General features: G+C 36.7%; 1 protein-coding gene across 20 annotated transcripts in view; it reads right to left on the reverse strand.

The window, feature by feature from the left end:
* Window positions 1-19,754, reverse strand: part of TENM1 (teneurin transmembrane protein 1) — a 780,745-nt gene that overhangs the window by 454,741 nt on the left and 306,250 nt on the right. The window lies entirely within an intron of this gene.

Raw genomic sequence — 19,754 nt, forward strand, 5'->3', positions numbered from 1 at the left:
ATCTGGGCTAATCTTCCTCACCAAAAAAAAAAAAAAAATCACACATCAAATGTGGTGTACTGGACATCACAGTTTTTAAATCGTGGGTTGTGTAGTAGGTTATGAAATAAATTTACTGGATCACAATTAACATTACAAAGACATGAAATAAGATAGAATAGAAAATGTCAGAGTGTGTTGTTCATAGTAACAGCAGATACTGTCTTGTGAAATTTTTGTTTCTAGTTTTTATTTTTATTTATAGATTCATTGTGAACTGGGTCAAAATGTAAAATGTATATCTTACTCTGGGTCACAGAGGAAAAAGCCACTGCTATACACAGTAATTCAAACTCTGTGGCTTTTGCTTAACGATGTATGTTGAAGCTTGTTCCACCTCAATACATACAGAATTGTCTCCTTTAGTTTGTTTTAAATTTATTTAAAAACATTTCAGACATCCATAAGAGGGATGAAGAGCAATTTTATACACACCATGTACCCCCATCACCCAGTTTAAGAAATTAAATATTATAAATAAATAAATATAAAAGTATAGTGTCAATAGAGTTGAAATCACCATGTGCAAATCTTCCTAATCCATTTCACTTCTCCTCCTAGCATGTACAGATGGTTCCCGACTTACAATGGTCTGACTTATGATTTTTCGACTTTACAATTGTGTGAAAGCGATCCCTACTCAGCAGAAACGGCACTTTGGATTTCGGACTTTGATCTTTTCCTGGGCTAGCGATATGCAGTAGATACTATCTCATGATGCTGGGCAGTGGCAGTGAGCCATGGCCCCCAGGCAGCCACGCGATCAGGAGGGTAAACAACTGATAGACAGACAACCATTCTGTACCCACACAACCATTCTGTTTCTCACTTTCAGTACAGTATTCAGTAAATTACATGAGATATTCAACACTTTATTATGAAATAGGCTTTGTGTTAGATCATTTAGCCCAACAGTAGGCTAATGTAAGTGTTCTGAGCATGTTTAAGGTAGGCTAGGCTAAGCTATGATGTTTGATAACTTAGGTGTATTAAATGCATTTTTGACTTACAATATTTTCAATTTATGAAGGATTTATTGAGATGTAACCTCATCATAAGTAGAGGAAGAGTTGTATATCTCATTCTTTGTAAGGCTGCAGAGTACTCCTTTGCATGACTGTACCATAAATTAATCAAGTAGCCTCCTATAGATGAACAATTTGATTGATATCCCTGACTTTTTGATATTTCAAACAATGCTACTGTGGCCATCCTCATACATATTACTGCATACTCATTCAATATCTGTAGGATAAATTCCAATAAGGGAAATTGCTGAGTCAAAGGAAGTATATGTTTTGCTAGATATGCCAGATTTCCATTCATAGACTGTAGCTATTTCTATTCCTATAACCAACATTTCTCAACAAAATATATTATCAAATTGCTATTATTGCCAATGTGATAGGTGATAAATGATAACTTACACTTCTATTATGCATTTCTCTTAGGAATGAGGTTAACATTTTTCATATGTTAATGAACCATTCTCATTTCCTTTTCTATGGCCTATATCCATTTTTTTTTCCATTTTATTGTTGGGACTTTTTTCTTATTGACTATAAGTACTCTTTACATAAGAGGAAATTAAGCCTTTGTCTCTGGATGCTACAAATATAGCATGACAACATTTTTGTTTATGGCTTCTCTGTGTTTGTGCTATATCTAGTAAAGCTTTTCTTACTCTAAGGTTAAGAAAAAATATTCTCATATTTCCTTCTAGTATTTATTTTCACATTTAAATTTTGATTCATCTAGAATTTATTTTGGTGTAGGGAATGAGGTAGAGATCCAATTTTATTGTTTTCTAGATGGCTACCCAATTGTCTCATTGCCTTTTTTAAACAATTCATGTTTTCCCTATTAACCTGAAATGCCATCATTATCATATTCTTATTTGTATTTGTATTCATTTTCAGACTTCCTCTTCCAGTCTAACACTTTGTTTATTCATATACTAACACCACAGTAGTTTAATTAAAATGAACTTAAATATGTTTTAATAACTGGCCAACTTACCATCACAACATTACAGTTTTTTCCAAATATTTTCAGGGTGTTCTTACATGTTTGCTTTTTTTCCATTTGAATATTAGAGCCAGTAAGTCAGGGTTATTATAAGGCCAACTGACATTTTTATTGGAGGCATGTTAAATTATAGATTAATTTAGGGAGAATTTTATGATACTGAGACTTATCATCCAAGAACAGGGTATGGCTTTCCATTTATTTCTGTTTTCTTCTATGTTCCTCAATAGCATTGTAGTGTGTGTGCATGTGTGTATGTGCATGTGTGTGTGTGTGTGTGAGTCTTGCTCTTTTTGCTGGTTTATTCCTAGGCATTTTGATTGTCTTTGTTGCTATTGTAAAAGTAATAATTTATTCAACTGTTTTCTAATTGGTTGTGGTTTGTATGGAGGAAAACTATTAATTTGTGTGCTAATGTTGTACCAAATTAGTTTACTGAATTCTTATCATTTGTATTAATTTATTGTTAGGTTTTCTTAGATGGTTTTAGATACACAATTATATAACCTGCAAATAATAATTTACCTCATTGTTTCTAATTTTATTCCTCTTATTTATGTCTCTTTTCTAATGCTGACAGTTGCCACCTTCATAATAAGTTTAAAGTAGTTGGTGAAAGTGGACATCCTTGTTTTGTTCTTGACTCTAATAGAAATCCTTCTAATGCTTCCTCACTTAGAATAAAACTGGATTTTGTGATTTTACATAATCTCATGCTAAGGAATTATATATATTTTTAATTAAGATTCTGTATCAAAAATTGATGTGTAGCCGTATAGCATAGTGGATAGATGCAAGGATTTGGAATAAGACTGCCTAGGTTTGAATCCTTGCTTTGCCACTTACTAGCTAAATGACTTTACTTATCCTCATTGTGCTTTGGTTTCCACATTTATAAATAGGGATATTAATAGTACCTAAGTCATAGAGTGGTTGTGATAATTAAATTCACTAATATCTGTAAAATACTTAGAACAGTGTCTGGCAGAGAGTAAACACTATGTGTTTGTTAAATGTAATGTTGGGTTTTATCAAATGCCTTTTTAGCATCTCTGCAATCTTTGATATGATTTATCTATATTATCTATTCATATGGTAAATTAAAGTAACAGAACTAGTAATATTGAACCATATTTGCATTCCTAGGACAAACTACACTTAGTTGTAGTGTATTATTCTCTTATTGCTGAGCATTGTTTGTCAGTATTTTATTTAAGAATTTTGCATTAGTATCCACAAGTACAATAGGTGTGTAGATTTATTTCGTGATTTCTCTTTCTGCTTTAGATCTCAATGCTTTTCTTGCTTCTAAATGATTAAAAAAGATTTGGAAGCTTTCACTTTTGTTATGTTCTGAAAATTAAGTAGCATTGAAATGATACGTTCCTTAAAGTTTTGGCAGATTTTACCTATGAAACTGTCTAATTCTGCTCCTTTTTTTTGGTTTGGGTAGTTCTTTGGCAATTTTATTTCTATTATATAAATTAGAAAGTTTAGATTTTCTCTATCTTCTGAGACCAGTTTTGGTCATTTATATTTTTCCTATAAAATCATCCATTCCATCCATGTTTTCAAGTGTATCTTAAAAGAGATGCACAAAGTCTCTTATGAGTCATTCAATTTCCTCTTTATATGTAGTTATTTTGACATGCTAATTTCTTATCTTCTCCCCTTTACTTGATTGTGTTATATATATAATTTTTCCCTCCCCCTAGAATTGGCTTTTAGATTTATTTATTAATTCTAGATTTATTTATTTATGCATTTTTTTTGGTAAGGAAGATTTGCCCTGAGCTAACATCCATTGGCAATCTTCCACTTTTTTTTTTCTGCTTGAGGGAGATTGTCCCTGAGCTAATATCTGTGCCAATCTTCCTCTATTTTGTATGTGGGATGCCTCCACAGCATAGCTGATGAGTGGAGTACGTCTGTGCCTGGGATCCGAACCAGCAAACCTGGGCCGCAGAAGAGGAACGCACAGAACTTTAACCACTTGGACACAGGGCTGGCTCCAATTCTAGATTTTTCATGATACATATTTTAAAAATCAGTTCAATTAACAAATGAGGAAACGTCATTTAAAAAAAGAGATGAATGGGCAGAAGAAATGAACAGACACTTCTCCAAAGAAGATATACAGATGGCCAACAGGCACATGAAAAGATGTTTAACATCACTAATCATCAGGGAAATGCAAATCAAAACAACACTAAGATATCATCTCATGCTATAATCACCAAGACAAAAAACAACAAATGTTGGAGAGGATGTGGAGAAACAGGAACCCTCATACACAGCTGGTGGGAATGCAAACTGGTGCAGCCTCTATGGAAAATGGTATGGAGATTCCTCAAAGAATTAAAAATAGAAATACACTATGATCCAGCCATCCCACTACTGGGAATCTATCCAACGAACCTGAAATCAACAATCCAAAGAGGCTTATGCACCCCTATGTTCATTGCAGCATTATTCACTATAGCCAAGAAACGGAAGCAACCTAAGTGTCCCTCGACTGATGATTGGATCAAGAAGATGTGGTATATATATACAATGGAATACTACTCAGCCATAAAGAAAGACAAAATCATCCCATTTGAAACAACATGGATGGGCCTGGAAGGTATTATGTGAAGTGAAATAAGCCAGAAAAAGACAAACACTGTATGATCTCACTCGTATGTGGAATATAAACCAACACATGGACAGAGAAAACTGTATTGTGGTTACCAGGGGCAATGGTGGTAGGGGGTGGGCACAAGGGGTGAAGGGAGACATATATATGGTGATGGACAAACAAAAATGTAAACCCAAAATTTCACAGTGTTATGAACTATTAAAGCATCAATTAAAAAAAAAGAGATGGTGAAATGTTCAATTTCTGAATCAATATATGATATGTAATTTTTAACATATAGTTATGTTTTTTTACATTTCATTGAAAAAATAGCAAAAAGTATTTTAAAGTAAATCATCTAGTACCAGTGAGGGAACACTGAAATGTCCACTGTCATGCTGTGCTAATGGGAGAGTATGAATTCAGAAATAATTTGATAATATATATCCTGAGTCTTAATGTAAACATGATTGAACTCAGTAATTTTATTTGTAGAAATCTACTGTAAGGAAGAAATAAGAAATGGAACAAAGCTTTGACCAAAAAAATATCTAATGTAGCATTTTTATAGCGAAATACTGGAAATGTTAATATCCAAAAATAGGATATAGTTAATTAAGTTATGGTATATCTACTCAACTAATATATTAAAAATACTGTTTAATGAAGACTTGGTACCATGGAACATGCTTATGTTTTAATTCAAGTAAACTATCAGGTTGCATGGATCCTTATAGAGTAACACGATGAATGGAAAAAAAGAAGGGGCACTAATTCACTAGAAAATGTGACTGATATTTTATGTGGGGGGGTGAGACTTTAAGGTTTTCTTTTTCCTACTTTTCAGTGATTTCCCAATTTTCTTTAGTAATCCTTTTATTAAAAAGTATTACTTTTATAACAAAAAAACTCACTAAAGGACAGCCAACTTGCTTCTGAAATAGCCATCATGATTTCCCTTTTCTCTAAAGTTATTATTCCAAAAAGTAATCAACTAGGATATATTAAAAAAACCCTCAATTGCATGTATATAAATTGTGGGCTAGACTGCATTCCACTTCACATACACACAAAAAGAATTAACTCTGATCGGTAATCTCCCAAATATCTATCAATGGTTAAAAGATGGACAGTGAAGGAAACATGAATGGCTTAACACGAACCCACTCCCAAACCCAGAAAAGAAGCATGTCCTAACTGTGGCAACTGAAGCATCATTTTCTAATTCAGAGGACAGTATTGCTATTTTATTTCTGGTGAATATAGGCTCAGCCATATATTTTCTTACATTTTCTAAACTCTTTAAAAAATATCTGTTGATAAGCTGTCTCTGTAAGCACATTAACTCATTTTGGCTACTTCCACACTATTTAATATACTAAACAAGTAAGTGATTAAACAATATATCAAGATCAATTACAAAGACTGACCTAAATAATTCTAATTTATTTTAACGCCTACATTATTTATACTGTAACTTCTAATTCAAGTTTGTTTTCTTGTAAATACATCCATGATGCATGCATACTATGCATTTAGATTTATTCTTTGTATGTAGATATTTATATTCTATTTTAAAATCAAAATAAATTTTCAAGCAGTTTACTTTTAGAATTGGGGCATTATAATATTGTTAACAATTATATCTCTATCTCTATCTACCGATCATCTATCTATCTATCTATCTATCTATCTATCTATCTATCTACCTACCTATCTATCATCTATCATCTCCATATACTTCCATAAGCAGTAAACTATAGATGGTTAAATTCGACCACTTAAAAATATACAGCTCTATATCTACATACACACAGACACATTTTATGAACCTATTTCAAAAGGCAAATTACAAACTGGGATAAATGCATAATATGTGACCAAGGATTTTTTTACCTTTAGTATATGAAGTGTTCTTGAAAATTAGTAAGAAATATGAAAATTCAAACAGAAAAATGGGTGAAAGATGTCAACAGGCAATTCAGAGAAAAAGAAATGCAAGTGGTCATCAACATATAAAAGATGTCCAAGCTCATTCATGAATAAATTGTAAAATAATAGCACAAAATGGTACAATGTTTCATCTAGTAGATTGGGTATTAGAAATATTTTTCATCATTGCCAGTGTTGATAAGGATGTGGGAAAACAGGTGTATTAGTAGGAAGCTAAATTGGTTGTTTAAGGGAGAAACTTGGTAATATGTATAAAAAATGTTAAATGTACATATCCTTGGCCCATCATTTCTACTTCTAAGAAGTTATCCAACAGGTATGAAAAAAGATGTGTACAAAGATGTTAAATGCAGTACTGTTTTTAATATCAAAGAGCTAGAAACCTAGATGTCCACAAACAGGGGACTGACTAAATAAAAAATGATACACACAAAAAACAGAATACTATACAGCCATTAAAAAGAACGAGGCAGATCTATACTACAAATATGGGAAAATAGCCAAGATATAATACTAACTCAAAAAAAGTTATTGGACTTTGTATAGTATGTTATCCCATTTGTACATGTATAGAACATTTGGAAAATGACACAACACACTGTTAACACTGGCTATCTCTCAAGAGTGGCATCTGAACTGCAAAGGAGATGGATTTTTCACTTTAAATCTGTTTTTACTGTTTTAATTTTTTTTTTGTGAGGAAGATTAGCCTTGAGCTAACATCTGTTGCCAATCCTCCTCTTTTTGCTGAGGAAGATTGGCCCTGGGCTAATATCTGTGCCCATATTCCTCTACTTTATATGTGGGACACCTGCCACAGCATGGGTTGATAAGTGGTGCATATGTCTGCACCTGGGATGCAAACCTGCGAACCCCGGGCCACCAAAGCAGAGCAAGCGAACTTAACCACTATGTCACTGGCTGGCCCCACTGTTTTAATTTTTAAACCATCAGCTGATCTTACTTTAAAACTAAAAAATATACTAGCTAAAATTACCTACAAAAAAAATATGAGCTTGTTATATCTAACTTTATAATGGCTTGAATTTCAATATTATCAAAATCGTTTTCAATTTTAAGAGTATCACGGTCACCACAGAAGTGCCTCACCCACAAATAAAGTAATACCAATGACTTACACACTTCCTCTGATCGTGTAACATCTCCAAAGGAGCCATTACAAAGTCAACTGCACTGTCTTATACATGCCTAATGGGTCCAACAGAGCCATTAGGATGTCAGTTATATGGCAGGGCTCCTGCCAAAGCTATTACCAAGTCATTGCATTGTTTCACACACTTCCTTCGACATTCAGATGGTTCCCGAGGAACTGTTATCATTGCTATGGAAGTGTCCTGTATAACTTATACTACCAGGGGAAAACAAAAAAGCAAAAGAAAATGTAAAAAAAACCACACAAATTCCCTCCATTAAATACACATGAATGGCCCCACATGGTCAAATATCAGAAGGAATAACTCCTCATTTGGGTGTAACTATTACATGTCATTCAAGAAACCCACGTGTTAGGCTAGCTATTTTTTCACAACTCCTGCTGTTTCAATGAAGCAATTTAGGGTCTGAGATCGACATATGCATGGCTATGATGGTATAGTGTTTATTGGTAGCACATGGTATATTACCAAGGTTCTGTGGTATGCAGCACAGAAGCAGTAGGGAGCAGTAGTAATGGATTTTTTTGGCTGTTATGGGATTGTATCAGATAATCCCTTACCTGTAAAGTTCCTGAGCAGAACATAGGGAGCTCAGCTGCCCAACAATCATGGAAATGAACAGGGCTTCTGAGTAGTTGAAATCCCAGCTCTACCTTAGGAGGCTACTATAATGACAATAGGAAATACAACAGCAGAAGTTAACCCTCAGCCAGGTCTGAGGTGCTTCACTGAATTTCCTCTCAGTCTTCTATACTTAGCAGAATAAGATTGTTGGCTATTGAAATGATGTATTATTTAAGGTAAGAGAAGTGCAAGGAATTACCCAGTTTAAAACGAGAAGAAAATAGGTCAGACTCTGCTAGGCTAGAGAGTTTCCTGGGACACCAGATGGTTCAGAAGCCACATTGCATGTCTGGCTAATCTTTGATAAGAGTTATTTCACCCTGTAGCACCTACCCCACAACACATGCATAAGAAATTCTTGCTGAGCGATAGATAACAGTCACAACTAACATTTATTAAGCATTTAATATACAACAAGCACACTGTGAAGTGCCATATATCCATTTTCTCATTTAATCCTCCCACCAAAAAAACTGAAATAGGTAATGTCTCCCTTTGACAGACAAGGAAACTGAGGCTTGAAGAGCTTTAGTTACCTGTCCAAGGACACACAGCAGGCAAGTGGCAGAACCAGGGCACAAATCTAGATTTATCTTATACAATACGCCATGTTCTTAAGCACTCTCTGTACAGAGAACATTGTTTATTTAGATTGCTTTAATATAACCATTTTTACATTAATAAATAGTTTCATATCCTTTGTGCTCTCACAGCAAGCTGAACATAGCTTTATCAAGTACTAACTAAATTGTATTAAAATTAGCTCTGTATTCTCTCTAGTAGACCTCTTTGGGTGTATACGCCCACTTGACTCTGACTACTCTGCAGTGACAACTGCTCCAAGAATCCAATGGGTGGGTTCCCAGAAAGCAACACTTACTTTACTGACTTTTTTCCCTGGTTGCAGCTGATGGGACCAGTGGTAGACATCTGACTCAAGATGGGAAAATTACCCTGTCTCCTTGGAATTTAGAAATGGCATTGAAAAATATCCAGTTAATCTCAACGTCTGTCCTGAACAGAAGAAATATAAACTGGGGAACTGTATGAGGCTTTATGCCTGCCTTCTGGATGGAGATTTAGAGGAAGTCAATCTGCAGAGACAGGACTAAAGGAAATGGATTCAGAAGCAAGAGGCAAAGTTAGGGCAATTTTTCTGATCTAGTCCCTTCTTGTGATCTAGCCATACCCTTGCCCTGGTCCCATGAAGCATTCTCCTGTCTTTTTAATAAATATTTTGTTTTGTTTAAGCTAGCTCAACTTGGTTCCTGTTTCCTGCAATAACAATATTAATAATAACAAACAATCTTAACTAATAGGGCATCAATATCTTCCACTAGACCATAAATTCCTTGAGGCTGGGTCATTGCGTACTGGTCATCTTTTATATATCCCTAGTCTCTAATACAAAGCCTGGCAAAAAAGTAGCTGCTCAATAAATATTGTTTTCACAGAAATATCATTATCAACAAGAGTATAGCTATAAACAATTTCTTTGCAATGTAGACTTTACTGGTTAAAGGTTACAAATGCTTTTTCTCTACCTATTTCTCTCCATTTAGCTTCTTGATAAGCAATTTCATTTTCACTTTTTATAATCCAACTGTTTTATTTAGGCCATATGTGAAAAACACATTTTGGGAAGTTGATTATTCAAGTTTAGCTGCTGATATAGTTTTTTCCTTCAGCCTAATGTATAGTCAAATGTAATTATTGAGAAATGCCCCAAGCACTGAGGTTGATGCTCAAATAGGACGGCCAAATCCTTCTAATAAATGCCCACTGGATCACCTGTCAGAGGCAGAGTTGTGTGTTAGATGGCCAGAGGTTTAATCCACTGTAGCATTTCTATCTTTGTAAGATCAGAGAAGATCTACAAAAATATATCTCTCAGTTTTAATTTTTCCCCTCAGAGCAGTGCACATTTCTTATTTATTTAGTTCCTACTGTGCTCCATACTCAGTGGCTAAGCATTGAAGCTAAAACAGTGAATAAACCAGGCCCTGTCTTCAAGTAGCTTCCCATCTAGTACTTATTAAAAACCATCGTGAGGATAGAAAACACACAACTCAAGTATTAGCCTGTAATGAACAGTAATGTTGGTAGTAAGGTGAAATGGGAGGAGAAGGCGTAAAATGAATAAAGCATTATACTGATATCAGTGTCCTGCTCACAGGCCTCAGGATAAAGCTAACTTCAGTAAATCTGCATGTTTCCTAATAGACCATTAAGCATCAATAGACAACACAGGGTTTACTTAGGACAAATTTGAGGGAACGGAAACAAAGTGCATTAGTGTTCTGATTGTCCTGTGAAAGCCAAGAAATCCAGATTCCCTTCTATTACCGGCTACTCTCCCTTCCCTGTGCTACAGGCCTCTCAGTCCAAGTGTTTCAGTACTGAAATCGAGGGTTATTTTAATTTTCCATGGGTTATAGCATGTCGGAGACGTAAATTCAATTAAGGGTAATCAAATAGAGTTTATGAAAATGAGAAAAAATTAATATTTTGAAAAGCTTGACCAATTAATGAAATGAAAGGAATAAGTCCTTATAGACAAAATTATGGAAATGTAAGTAGAAAATCTAAGTCATAATCTCCTAGGATGGACAGAATTGAAAGTGTCTTTGAAATCGCCTCTCAGAATCTTTCGCAATTAAACAACTCATCCAAATTAACAATTTCCCCTATCTTCGCTTTTTTTTTTAGGCTGGTCAAGTGAAGCAGTGAGAGTGGAGAAGGAACAAAGAAATCTGTAACTGGCTGTCATCAATTAATTGTAAACACCACTGCACTCGGACCAGCTTCCCTTGTTTTGACTTTTCTTCCACATTTATAAGAGTGAGTTTTATATTATCCTAAGATGGTCCATGATATTATGCCCATTGCCTCAACAATAAGCTAAAAATTGGAGTGTATAGGAAGACAAAAACAAAATAAAATGTCATTCACACTAACTGAGGCACAGAGATGGGGTGCCATGGAATCTGAGGTAATTTCTGAAAAACACGAATCCTAAAAACCTTAAGCCGTTTCCCTCTTTCAAATATAGTATATATAAACTCAAATTAGTGAAACAGTTGCCCTTCTAGGCCTGCTTTCATGAATGGATGAGGTAATTGAGAAATAGCAACATTTGCACACAAACTTCAAGTTCAATTCATTCCAAATAACTTATTTCTTCAAAGTAACATGCTTTTAGAAAAACCGTTTACACTCTCATCTCAACTCAAACCTCCTCTGCGAGAATTTATGGAAATGTTGAAGGTAGATCAAGCCTGGTTATCATTGATTGAAAATTTATGGAATCCAAATTAGTGAAATCTTACTATAGGTCATAAATAAGATTTCAAATTGTATAGTCTTTATTGAAAATTAGTAGTAGGAGTCAGAGTAAGACTTACAGAACTCTAACTGAGCAGAGAAAAGTTGTTCAAGTTCACGTTTTATAGTCACATAGGATCCAAGGGAGGAGAAAAATGGCTATTTGGAAAATAATCAGTTACATTTAGCTAACTGGTTTCTGAATTGCTGTTTTAACTCTTCCTCCTATGTTAAATGCAGATAACAACAGAATCTATTTCACAGAGTGGTCATGAAGATGAAAAAAGTGTGTTTGGAAATTGTGAAGTGCTGATCAATAATAATAGTGAACATTCATATTTTACTTGTATGTTACAAGTACTACTCTAAATCTTTATATACATTAATTCATTCAATAATCACAAAATCCTACCCACAAAATCTGGTACATATTAACATTATCCTTATTTTACAGATGATGAAATTCAGGCACAGAAACTTTACATAACTTTCACAAGCTCACACAGCTGTGATTTAAACCTAGGCTATCTGGCTCTGCAGTACAAACGTTTCATCACCATGCTCTACTGCCTCTCAAAAGTTGAAATCATTCTTGGAGGTGCACATTGGGCCAACAGAGGCTTGTAGTTAAGGACTAGTTTTTAGAAGACTGGATCATAGGTTTTCTTTGGCAGCCCAACCCAATTTTGTGGTATTCTATCCAGATCCTAAAATAAACCATAAGGAAAATAAACCTACACAGGAAAGAAAGGATGCATGTCCTTCACTCCTGAGTCTTCCGCTCTGTCTCAGTAAATAGTCTTACATGATTAAGGTAGATGGTTGATTAGACTGAAGGCCAAATGAAACAGAATAGCCCCAAATATTCCTGAAAGTCCCTAACACATCCAAGGGATATGGCACATCAACACACTACAGTGGCTCAGCAGGGTAAAGAGTTCTCATGGTGGGAGTGGGCAAGGATAATGTGCATTTTGATAAAGCTGATTCTGATATATCTTCCCCCTGATTCCTTTCCTCCAGCCTCCTCCCAATTTTGAGTCATTGCCCTGTGGTCAGATGTGAGGATCCCCTCCCCCCAAAGTGTTTGCTTTTCACCAAAATCATTTATAAATATTGCTTTCAGTATCCCTCTGCAAAGGGGCAAAGCCCAATAAGCACAACGAAGGCAAAAGTAGAAGGACAACAGGAGACAAGTCAAGATGGCGGCGTAAGCAGACTCTGAACTCACCTCCTCCCGTGGACACAGCCAATTTACAACTACTCGTGGAAAATTACCCGAGACAGAACTGAAAACTGGATGAGAGGAACTCCTGCGACAACGGACAATCCTAATTGACATAGAAGAGGCAGAAACTCCCTTCTGGAGAGGAAAAACGCAACCTTCACAAGCCGCAGCATCTCACGGCAGCCCGGGAGCCACCCACAGGTCCCCAGCCCTCCCTGGAGGCGCGAGGCCCTGAGCCCGGGAGCGCCCCCACTGTGGGCATTTTGTGGACCCAGCACAATCGAGACGAGTGGCATAATATCTGACTTTGCCTGCAACGAAAACATTGGGGAATACCCCCAGAAAAGGTGGTTCACAAAGAAATTAAAACTGGCTCTTAAAAGGGCCCACGCGCAAACTCACCCATTTCAGGAAGCAACCGAAAATCACCAGAAAGAAAGGTGCACAGTGCTGTGGTGAAAAGAGACTCACCTAATAGGCCCCGTGTGCATCTCGGTGAGAGGTGAGACCTCTCTGGGGACTGGGACATTGGCGACGGCCATTGTTGTGGCCTGGTGTGGGCGTGCTGACACAGACGCCATTGGAGTACTCCCTGGGGTCCGCTAGCCCAGGGTCTGCCCCACCCGCTAGAGCACCGATTTAATCCAGCTCAGCCAGGGCAGGCAGCCCACCCTAGAGACTGGCCCCACCCAACAACAAGCCCTCAGGCAACTTGTGGGCCTGCATAGATTGGTGACTGGATTCTCTGCAGCCTGGCAACTGAGCCCACTTCAGTGGGGCTGGGCGTGCACAAGGAGTGGTGGAGAGTGTGGGGCAGTGGTGGAGTGTGTGGGGCTCCCGGCGTGGAGAGACTGGGTCCGCTTCGGGAGGTCGGGGCGTGCACACGGGGCAGGACTGTGTTCACTGTGTGTGTGGACCTGTGGGCGGCAGGGCTTGTCAGCTGCAGAAGACTTGTGCTTCTCAAAGACCCACATAGGGGGTTTGCCCCACCTTCCAAAGCCTGAAACAATTGGGTGCTCCTGTGCCTGAGGCCAGCCCCACCCAGCTGCAATCCTCAGAGAGCTGACAAGAGAACTAAAGGCTGGAGGCTTACAGCAATTGTAAGGCCCTGAGCCTAACAACCTGCCACGCTGGGAGCCTACTCACTTAAAAGAAATACTGCAACACAAATGTGGTATTAGAACTTGCAGCCAACTGTGCTGGGGCTCCCCACACCTGATAAAGAAACTGAAGGGCCCACAACAACTACAAACAGCTGAGCATTACAACAGCTGGCCAGGAGCATAACTCGGCCTCCCTGGGCGCCTACTGGGAGAACAAACAGGTCACAACAGAAGGACACACGTAGCCCACATAGGGGTCACCCCTGGAACATTGAGAACTGAGGGAAGCACACGGCAGGCCTTCTAAGCCATCACTTACATAAGGTCACCTATCCAAGAGCAGGAGACGTAGCTGACCTACCTAATACGTAGCTACAAGCACAGGGAAAGAGGCAAAATGAGGAGGCAAAGGAATACACTCCAAGTAAGGGAACAGGACAAAACCCCAGAAAAGGAACTAAGTGAAACAGAAATGAGCAACCTACCCAAAAGAGAGTTCAAACTAAGAGTGTTAAGGATGCTGACTGATCTGGGGAGAAGAATAGATGAATTCAGTGAGAATGTCAACAAAGAAATGGAAGATATAAAAAAGAACCAATCAGAAATGAAGAATACAATACTGGAAATGAAAAATTCACTAGAGGGACTCAAAAGCAGAGTAGAGGATACAGAAGAACGGATCTGTGTGCTGGACGAAAGACTAGAAGAAATTACCCAAGCTGAACAAGTAAAAGAGAAAAGAATTAAAAAGAGTGAGGACAGTCTAAGGGACCTCTGGGACAAGATCAAGTGCACTAACATCCGTGTTATAGGTGTCCCAGAAGGAGAAGAGAGAGACAAAGGGGCAGAGAATCTATTTCAAGAAATAATAGCTGAAAACTTCCCTAACCTAAGGAAGGAAACAGACATTCAGGTACAGGAAGCACAGAGAGCCCCAAACAAGATAAACCCAAAGAGGCCCACACCAAGACACATCATAATCAAAATGTCCAGAATTAAAGATAAAGAGAGAATCCTAAAAGCCGCAAGAGAAAGTCAAGTTACATACAAAGGAAACCCCATAAGGTGATCAGCTGACTTCTCAGCAGAAACCTTACAGGCTAGAAGAGAGTGGCACGATATATTTAAAGTGCTAAAAGGAAAAAACTTACAGCCAAGAATACGGTACCCAGCAAGGTTATGATTCAAAATGGAAGGAGAGATCAAAAATTTCCCAGACAAGCAAAAATTAAAGGAGTTTGTCACCAAGAAACCAGTGCTACAAGAAATGTTAAAGTGACTGATTTAAGGGGAAAAGAGAAGACCACAAATAGGAAAAATTATCTATTTCTATGATAAGAGGGTAATGGATACAAATGCACAAAAAAGAGGTTAGATATAATATCAAAAACATAAAATGAGGGAGGATGGGAGTTAAAGAGTACAGCTTTCAGACAGAGGTCAAACTAAAGAGACCATCAATTCTGTATAGAAGAAGTAAGGAACAGAGAAGGACTACTAAAACACTGAGAAAAAAAAGTTAAAAAATGGCAGTAAGTACATACTTATCAATAGCTACTTTAAACGTCAATGGACTAAATGCTCCAATTAAAAGGCATAGGGTGGCTGATTGGATAAAAGAACAAGACCCATATATATGCTGCATACAAGAGACACACTTCAGACCTAAAGACACTCACAAACTGAAAGTGAAGGGATGGAAAAAGATACTCCATGCAAATGGCAATGAAAAGAAAGCTGGGGTAGCAGTACTCATATCAGACAAAATAGACTTTAAAACAAAAACTGTAAAAAGAGACAAAGAAGAGCATTAATAATGATCAAGGGAACAATGCAACAAGAGGATATATCACTTGTAAATATCTATGCACCCAATGTAGGTGCACCTAAATATATAAAGCAATTATTAACAGACATGAAAACAGAAATAGACAATAACACAATAATAGTAGGGGACTTGAACACTCCACTTACACCAACGGATAAATCATCCAAATAGAAGATCAATAAGGAAACATTGGCCTTAAATGATACACTAGAACAGATGGACCTAGTAGATATATACAGAGCATTCCATCCAAAAACCAAAGAATACACGTTCTTTTCAAATGCACATGGAACATTCTCCAGGATTGATCACATATTAGGCCACTAAACAAGTCTCCATAAATTTAAGAAGATTGAAATAATACCAAGCATCTTTTCTAACCACAACAGTATGAAACTAGAAATCAACTATAGGAAGAAAATCAGAAAAGCCACAAATACGTGGAGATTAAACAAAATGCTACTGAACAACGACTGGGTCAATGAAGAAATCAAAGAAGAAATCAAAAAATACCTGGAGACAAATGAAAATGAAAATTCGACATGCCAGAATTTATGGGATAGAGCAAAAGCGGTTCTAAGAGGGAAGTTTATAGCAATACAGGCCTATCTCAACAAACAAGAAAAATCTCAAATAAACAATCTAACAATGCACCTAAAGGAACTGGAAAAAAAAGAACAAACCAAGCCCAAAATCAGTAGAAGAAGGGAAATAATAAAAATCAGAGGAGAAATAAATGAAATAGAGACCAAAAAAACAATAGAAAAAATTAAAAAACCAAGAGCTGGTTCTTTGAACAGATAAACAAAATTGACAAACCTTTAGCTAGACTCACCAAGAAAAAAAGAGAGAAGGCACAAATAAGTAAAATCAGAAATGAAAGAGGAGAAATTACAACAGACACCTCAGAAATACAAAAGATTATAAGAGAATACTATGAAAAGCTATATGCCAACCAATTTGACAATCTGGAAGAAAGGGATAAATTCTTAGAATCATACAACCTTCCAAAACTGGATCAAGAAGAAGTAGAGAATTTGAATAGACCAATCACCAGTAAGGAGATTGAAACAGTAAATAAAAACCACCCCAAAAATAAAAGTCCAGGATCAGACGGCTTCCCTGGTGAATTCTACCAAACATTCAAAGAAGACTTAATACCTATCCTTCTCAAACTCTTCCAAAAAATTGAGAAGGGCTGGAAGCTCCCTAAATCATTCTATGAAGCCGACATTACCCTGATACCAAAACCAGACAAGGACAACACAAAAAAAGAAAACTACAGGCCAATATCACTGATGAACATCGATGCAAAAATCCTCAACAAAATACTAGCAAATAGCATACAACAATATGTTAAAAAGATTATACACCATGATCAAGTGGGATTTATTCCAGGCATGCAGGGATGGTTTAACATTCGCAAATCAATCAACGTGATACACCACATTAATAAAATGAAGAATAAAAATCACATGATCATCTCAATAGATGCAGAGAAAGCATTTGACAAGATACAGCATCCATTTATGATAAAAACTCTGAATAAAATGGGGATAGAAGGAAAGTACCTCAACATAATAAAGACCATATATGAGAAACCCACAGCTAATATCATCCTCAATGGTGAAAAACTGAAAGCTATCCCTCTAAGAACAGGAACCAGACAAGGATGCCCACTGTCACCTCTCCTATTTAACATAGTACTGGAAGTCCTAGCCAGAGCAATCAGGCAAGAGAAAGAAATAAAAGGGATCCAAATAGGAAAGGAAGAAGTGAAACTGTCACTATTTGCAGATGACATGATTTTATATATAGAAAACCCTAAAGAATCCACCAGAAAACTTTTAGAAGTAATAAACAAATATGGTAAAGTTGCAGGATACAAAATTAACATACAAAAATCAGTTGCATTTCTATACACTAACAACGAAGTAGCAGAAAGAGAAATTAAGAATACCATCCCATTTACAATTGCAACAAAAAGAATAAAATACCTAGGAATAAACATAACCAAAGAGGTGAAAGAGCTGTACACGGAAAACTATAAAAAATTGGTGAAAGAAACTGAAGAAGACACAAAGAAATGGAAAGATATTCCGTGCTCTTGGGTTGGAAAAATTAACATAGTTAAGATGTCCATACTTCCTAAAGCCATCTATAGATTCAATGCAATCCTTATCAAAGTTCCAACAACATTTTGCACAGAAATAGAACAAATAATTCTAAAATTTATTTGGAAAAACAAAAGACCCCGAATAAGTAAAGGAATTCTGAGAAAAAAGAACAAAGCTGGAGGTATCACACTTCCTCATTTCAAAATATACTACAAAGCTATCATAACCAAAACAGCATGGTACTGGCACAAAAACAGACACAAAGATCAATGGAATAGAATTGAAAGCCCAGAAATAAACCCACACATCTATGGACAGCTAATCTTGGACAAAGGAGCCAAGAACATACAATGGGGAAAAGAAAGTCTCTTCAACAAATGGTGTTGGGAAAACTGGACAGCCACATGCAAAAAAATGAAAATAGACCCTTACCTTACACCATACACAAAAATTAACTCCAAATGGATTAAAGACTTGAATGTAAGACCTGAAACTATGAAACTTCTAGAAGTAAACATAGGCAGTACGCTCTTCGACATCGGTCTTAGCAACATATTTTCAAGCACCATGTCTGACCGGGCAAGAGAAACAATAGAAAAAATAAACAAATGGGACTACATCAAACTAAAAAGCTTCTGCACAGCAAAAGAAACCATCAACAAAACGAAAAGACAACCTAACAATTGGGAGAAGATATTTGCAAACCATACATCTGATAAGGGCTTAATCTCCAAAATACACAAAGAACTGATGCATCTCAACAACAAAAAACCTAACAACTCAAAAAATGGGCAAAAGACCTGAACAGACATTTCTCCAAAGAAGATATACAGATGGCCAACAGACACATGAAAAGATGTTCAAAATCATTAACTATCAGGAAAATGCAAATCAAAACTACAATGATATATCACCTCACGCCCGTCAGAATGGCTATAATTAACAAGACTGGAAGCAACATGTGTTGGAGAGGATGTGGAGAGAAGGGAACTCTCACACACTGCTGGTGGGAGTGCAAACTGTTGCAGCCACTATGGAAAACAGTATGGAGATTCCTCAAAAAATTAAGGCTAGAACTACCATATGATCCAGCTATTCCACTGCTGGGTATTTATCCAAAGAACATGAAAACACCAATGCATAAAGATACACGCACCCCTGTGTTCATTGCAGTGTTATTCACAATAGCCAAGACTTGGAAGCAACCTAAGTGCCCATCAAGGGACGAATGGATAAAGAAGATGTGGTATATATACACAATGGAATACTACTCAGCCATAAGAAACGATGAAATCCAGCCATTTGTGACAACTAGGATGGACATTGAGGGTGTTATGCGGAGTGAAATAGGTCAGAGAGAGAAGGTCAAATACCATATGATTTCCTTCATTAAGTAGTACATAACAACAATAATAAAGAAACACATAGAGAGAGAGATTAGATTGGTGGTTACCAGAGGGGAAGGGGGAAGGGAGGAGGGCGAAAGGGATAATTTAGCACAGGTGTGTGGTGATGGGTTGTAATTAGTGTTTGGGTGGTGAACATGATGTAATCTATGCAGAAGTGGAAGTATAATGATGTACACCTGAAATTTATACAATGTTATGGACCAATGTTACTGCAATAAACAAAAAATTAAAAAAAAAAAATAATAAAATAATAAAAAATAACAAATGTGGAGAGTGAAAAAAAGAAGGACAACAATGTCCCCTCACTGA

Source organism: Diceros bicornis, chromosome X (assembly GCF_020826845.1).
Source record: "Diceros bicornis minor isolate mBicDic1 chromosome X, mDicBic1.mat.cur, whole genome shotgun sequence".
NCBI lineage: Eukaryota > Metazoa > Chordata > Mammalia > Perissodactyla > Rhinocerotidae > Diceros > Diceros bicornis.